We start from the raw sequence: 5,786 nt of genomic DNA, 5'->3' as shown, positions 1-5,786 counted from the left end.
ACAGGGTGATAAAGTGACCTGGCTAAGGTCACAAGGAGCTGGGAAGTAAACTGTGTTCCCAGTGCTTCACAGGGAGAGATGTTACCACTGAGCAACTGTCCTGGAACAGGATTTCCTATTTTTCTGTCTCCCTTTGCAGCTCATAGGATTCATGTCTCCCTAGCTTAGCTGCCTGTTATTTTCCCTGTCCCAGCAGCTAGCTGCATGTGAAAGGCTACATTTTGATACACATGTTGTTTACACAGCCCTAGTCAGTGAGTTGCTATAGCAACCTCAGCTATTCTCCTAGAATGGGATTTTCTATTCCCCCCCCCCCTGTCCCTGCTGACAGTTAGTCCAGTCTCATACTTTTCCTGTGTGACACTCAGCCCTTACTTCCTTTTCACCCTGGACTCTGAGTGAGTAGAGTACCTGCCTGCTATTAACTCCAGCAAGGCCTTTCTGTTTTTACACTGCCTTATCTTGATTCACTGCACTTCAGACAGAGAAGCACTCTCTACCCACACTACATTTGCAAGTACATTTCTTCCTGTGACTTTCCTTCAATAAAACCAAGAAAAACAAAAGGACTTGTTGTGATTTGGAAGAGGGAAGGCATGAGTTAAGCTATCTGGGTCTATTCACACCCTATACGTGACCCTGGGTCCAGAATAGCGACAGCATTCTAAAACCCACCTACCCAATACAAAGGATGATGTGTGACACATTCACACATTGCAATGGCACACAACGTACTGGCCCACTTTGAAACACATTCAACTAATCACAGAGTGAGCAGTACGGGACGTGTTGTTGCCTCTATCGCGGCAGCTGTTGGGAGGTAAGTGCACTTTAACCTTGCCAGGCAGGGCTCTATGGTTTGGTAAAGCCCTGTTGTGGCTGGAAGTGTTGAGTGAGCAGGGCCCATTGTGCTTTGGGTTCCTGGGGCCCATTCTCACTAAACGTCCATTGCGGTGCCTGGCTTGGGGGTGTTGCGCGCCATGGTTTGAGTACCATTGGCCTTTACCCATTGTTTGAACACTCTGGCAGGGTTGGCACTTATCAGATTACGTTATGTATTTTAATTAAAGTCACAGCCTTTGTACCTGCGGACCTTCCTTTGTGTTTATTTATTATAGGTATTATTATGGGAATGTGTATAGACAGGAGGGGTGGGGGGAGCTCCTTTGTGGGCCCCAATGTCATGCTGTTTAATATGTTAACAAGTATTTTTAAATGTATGTTTATAAACAAGCTTCTTTTGCTGAGAATATCCTTGATGTTTAGCCCCCAATATTGCCATTAGTTCATTTTTTCCTAAGTGAAACTGTCCCTTTAAATTAAAGTAGCCATCAACTCTCGCATTTATACCGTATTTCTTTGCACTATTTCGTCAGCTGAATTGAGGAGCCCCATAAACTATAAACACAAGGCAAAAGTAGTGCAATTCTGGGGCAAAAAAATCCTATTGATTTTAAATCTAATTTTTCTCTTTGACACATACTCTGCAGATGTTTTTCCCCATACTTGCACCACATTTGCCTTGATACATATGCACTAAAATTCTTGTAACTGGGCTCCCTAATTCAGGATCATTCCAATTGTCATTTCATTGAAATCAAAATGGCTGCCGCTTTATTACTGCTAATGAGTGAGGGGAACCCTGCTGCGATTGGTGGCATTTGCCCCACTGATTCGTAAATTGGTGGGGTGGGGGAGGACTGCGGCTTTAAAACCTCCTTTCTCAGGCTGGTTCTCAGCACTAGTGGTCACTGAACAGAAAACAAAAATAAGATGCATTATGCCAAAATCAACCAAATGTTTAGAGATTTGCCCATTTTCATTTATTATTTTTGGCTTCACTTTTATGCAATGGACATGTAGTTAGTAGCTCTGTAAAGATAATGCAAGTCTATTAAATTAAATGGAATGGGTTATATGGTGCCATCTGGTGACACAATTAACTTGGGTCGTAATAGACTGAAGTCATTTTCTTTTTCAGGAACCTACAAGCAAATTCTGAACAGCAAATTAGTTAAGATGCCAAACAAGGAGGAGACATCAATGAAGGTATACGGGTATTCAAAAAATTATATATATATTTTTTTGTCAGCATCTACGCTAAATCTAAGAAACTTGTTAAAATAAATTATTTTTTTTAAAAAGGCTTGTATTTCATGCAGATTGTTAGAGGAGTTTATGTAAAACTAAACTTGGCAAAGATTCCACATAAAAAGGAACAAAGCAGTGCACTCAGGCACATAATTTTAGACTAAGGGGTTTCAACCACACATTATATCGTCGTTGTAGCGGTAAAACTCATTAAGTGCATTTTTTGGCAGAAACTCACTAAATGGAATTTCTTGATATTTCTATTGAAAAACTAATTAAGTGCCTATTTAGTCTCAGTACAGAGTTACCAAAACATAAAACGCATTAGGTATGATTTTGAAATAATGTCAAAAAGAACATTTAATCGCCTACTGATCATTACTCAAAGAATGTAGTTAATTACTTTAACCTCTACAATAACGATATAAGTAATGGTGGGTAAAAAAGTGACAAAAACCCACCAATGTACAGTGTACAGCAAATACATGTAACAGTGTTTCCCCCTATCCCTCACCCCTCCCCCCCCCCCCCCCACTGCCCCTCAATCACAGATAGGGGCCATTACAGGGTGTGTGTGGTGCATACCTGCTGGTAACAAGAGGGCTGAGTCCTCCACGATGACTTTGGGACACAGGAACAGGCTTCTGGGGTCCATACCCCACATAATACTGCTGCGGCCGAGTTTATTCGAGCATTTGCCCGTTCTCGGCCGCAGCAGTAGCCTGGCGCACGCCGGAGGGTGACGGGCGCGCGCCGAAGCAGCGGAAGAGCGCCCTCCGGTCGGGGCGCTCTCCCTCCCGCTGCCGGGTCCGCCGGGTCCCCCGGAACCCCCTGCCGCCGTCCCCCACATCGCGGGACACCAGGGCTCCCTCGGGGAGCCCTGGACGTGCGTGCAGGGGGCGCACGCCCCCGATGACGCGTGACCGCGCGTCGGTGACGCGCGGCACGCCGAGGGGCGGCCACTAGCAAGCCGGGAAATCTCCCGGCTTGCGGATCTGGCCGCAGTGCAATAAACTGTGTCGCCAGTGTACTTAGCAGTGCAGCGCCTCCGTCTGCCGTAGGTTCCAGGGAAATGGAGATGATCTCCCATGGTAGAACTGATTACCTCTCTCCCCAGTTAGATCACACACCAGGCCGGAGGTATATTGCAAACAGGAACAGTTTATTACTACACACTTTGCAGAAACACAACAGCTACGCAGCAGTCTTCTGCGGGATACAGTCTCCTTAGATCAGCTCTCACTGGAGATGGTCCCTGGACCGTCACTACAGGCCAAGGGCACCCGCAGACGTCCTAGCGGAGGCAAAGGTATAATCACACTCACTCCTCCCCGGAGGGAAGAGCACATGGGTAGGCCCCAATCTCAGGCTCCCCGACGTGTGACCTGCCTTCCTCAAGTAGGAAGGAACAACCTCCAAATTTAGGGCGGTCCTGCCCTTAAGTACAGCCTGAAGGCGGGCACCTCGTTGTCCCAGCTCCAACAGGATGTACCACCCTCTGCTGTCACTCAAGTGCAGTACCAAAGGTGAAGGGAAAAACCCCATACCAACTACTGGCAAGCCTGTAAATACCAGGGTTTATTGCCAGCCCATTGGGTAGAATAGTAGCCAGGGGGTACCTTGCTACATACAAATACCACTTGTGAGCACATTTACATCTCAGACAGGTCTACAATCCTGCTTTTCACAAGCATACAGTGCTTCCACTGCAGTAAGGGATTCTGGAAAATGACATGCAAATTAGCACACCGTGTCACCTTTTAGTTCATGTCCATTTAATTCTACTTTATATACTGTATTTTGGGGCGGAAACCCCCACTGCCCTCAATGTGGATTTTTGACCGAAAACGTCCTGAACTGCTACTTTGGAGCATATAGAATTATCATTCAAGGGTGGGCACTTTCACTGGTGATTTGGTTACATGTATTTGCTGTACACTGTACTGTTACATATGTAACTAATATTGTGTCTATATCACCAAGGGAACAATAATGAGAATTCGGAGCAAATAAACCAGATAACTGGTGATGTATACAAAGAGAAATATATATTAATTATAGAAATCTAGGATAAAAATTCCAGATGTTGTACTGGATTTAGATATTAGATATAGTCATTATTAAAAAGAGGTTTAGAAAGGAGCAGAGGGTAATCGTTTTTCGTTTTTTGACATTAAGTCTTTAAAGGATTATTGAACATGTAATTAAATAACAAATACCATAAATAATGGATAATAGTATCAGCAATGAATATGACAAAGATAAGGAATATGCAGACGAATTAACAAGTATAACAAAGTTTGTACAAAGTATAATAAAATAAACAATATAAATTAAACATAGACTTCCCCCAGTTACCGGCGACAGGGCGAAAAGACATCAGGGGGACCCGACAGGTTTGACATTTATGGCAATTGAACATGTTTTACAATATTGGAGGGGCGGGACAGAAGTTTGGAATTAATAAAAAGGAAGACTTTCTGGATCCATAAATTGAGGACCCTGACCCCTAGGGGTCTCAATGTGGAAATAGATATTGCTCCATTCCTTAAATAATCTGTATCCTTTACTCTAATATTATCTTTTTTGTTTTTTCTCCCTGTTGCAGGTAACTGAGGGAAGTCTATGTTTAATTTATATTTTTAATTTTATTATGCTTTGCATAAACTTTTGTTATTTACAGATGAAGCTAAAGAACCCAAAATGGATTTTAATTTACAGATGAAGAAAAGATTGAAAGAACTTACCGGTGGAACGTGGCTGTTTAGGAGCATTGGGTCGTGGACCAGGAATTGCTGCTGCTGCTGCTGCTGATGATGATGGAGTAGGATTCGGTGGGTGAAGACATCAAAAGTAAGAAAAACGTTTATTTCATGTTGTATTTAATTTTTTTTAGGTTGGCATCTGCATTGCAGAAAGTCTGTCAAGCGCTTCAGTGTGAGGCAGGTCTGAGGATAACAGACACTGGGGTAGGCGTGGGGGAGCTGAACAGGGCCACTAAATCAACCGGTGCAGGGGGAAAGAATGACCTCACCTGCTCCTTGGGTTGTGAGACCGCTCTCCTCGCCTCCTCCTGCGTGCTGCCGCCGAGATGCAGGTCAGAGAATGGGTAGAAGTGCGGCGCAACTGCGCATGTCTGAAGAAAGGCTCCCGGATGTCTTGTTCCAAAAAAACTTTATTAACACACACCAGGGCTACACCAGCATCTCCCCCTCAACGCGTTTCACCCTTACGCAGAGGGCTTCGTCTTGGAGGGGGGAGAAGTGGTGACAGCCTCTTAAATACCTAAAAGCCCGCGAAAGCGGAATTAAAAATTTAACCCCTTGAGTGCTTTATGCCTGTAAGTTAATATCAATGCTATTAAAGTCCTAATGTCTGTGCAACTCACTTTAAACATATTCTATGCACGGAGAGCATCTTAAATATATAATCAGACATACACAATAGCAAAATGATAAGACTGTTTGGCTGCACATTCCAGGTATATAAATGCAATAAAATGCTGTTGTCAACACTGCAAGATAAATATGCTCAACACTAGATTCACATTAAACCAGGTCATACACTTATAAGTCAGTCATACAGATAGGGGCTTCCTAAAGCGTACCACACCCTCGACAGGGACCCTACTCCTATGTTCATTAGAGAGTTCCAGGACCTCTTGGACGAAGGTGAGATTTTACATGTTCTCTCGC

General features: G+C 43.9%; 1 long non-coding RNA gene across 1 annotated transcript; it reads left to right on the top strand.

The window, feature by feature from the left end:
- The first annotated feature begins 353 nt into the window (after positions 1-353).
- LOC142477718 (uncharacterized) lies at positions 354-5,100 on the top strand. The gene is made up of 3 exons (XR_012792635.1): positions 354-820; positions 1,982-2,049; positions 4,775-5,100. It is a non-coding gene; the product is annotated as an uncharacterized LOC142477718 (long non-coding RNA).
- Positions 5,101-5,786: the final 686 nt, after the last annotated feature.

This window comes from Ascaphus truei, unplaced genomic scaffold, assembly GCF_040206685.1.
Source record: "Ascaphus truei isolate aAscTru1 unplaced genomic scaffold, aAscTru1.hap1 HAP1_SCAFFOLD_2291, whole genome shotgun sequence".
Lineage (NCBI taxonomy): Eukaryota > Metazoa > Chordata > Amphibia > Anura > Ascaphidae > Ascaphus > Ascaphus truei.
This window is presented reverse-complemented; position numbering and strand designations above follow the sequence as displayed.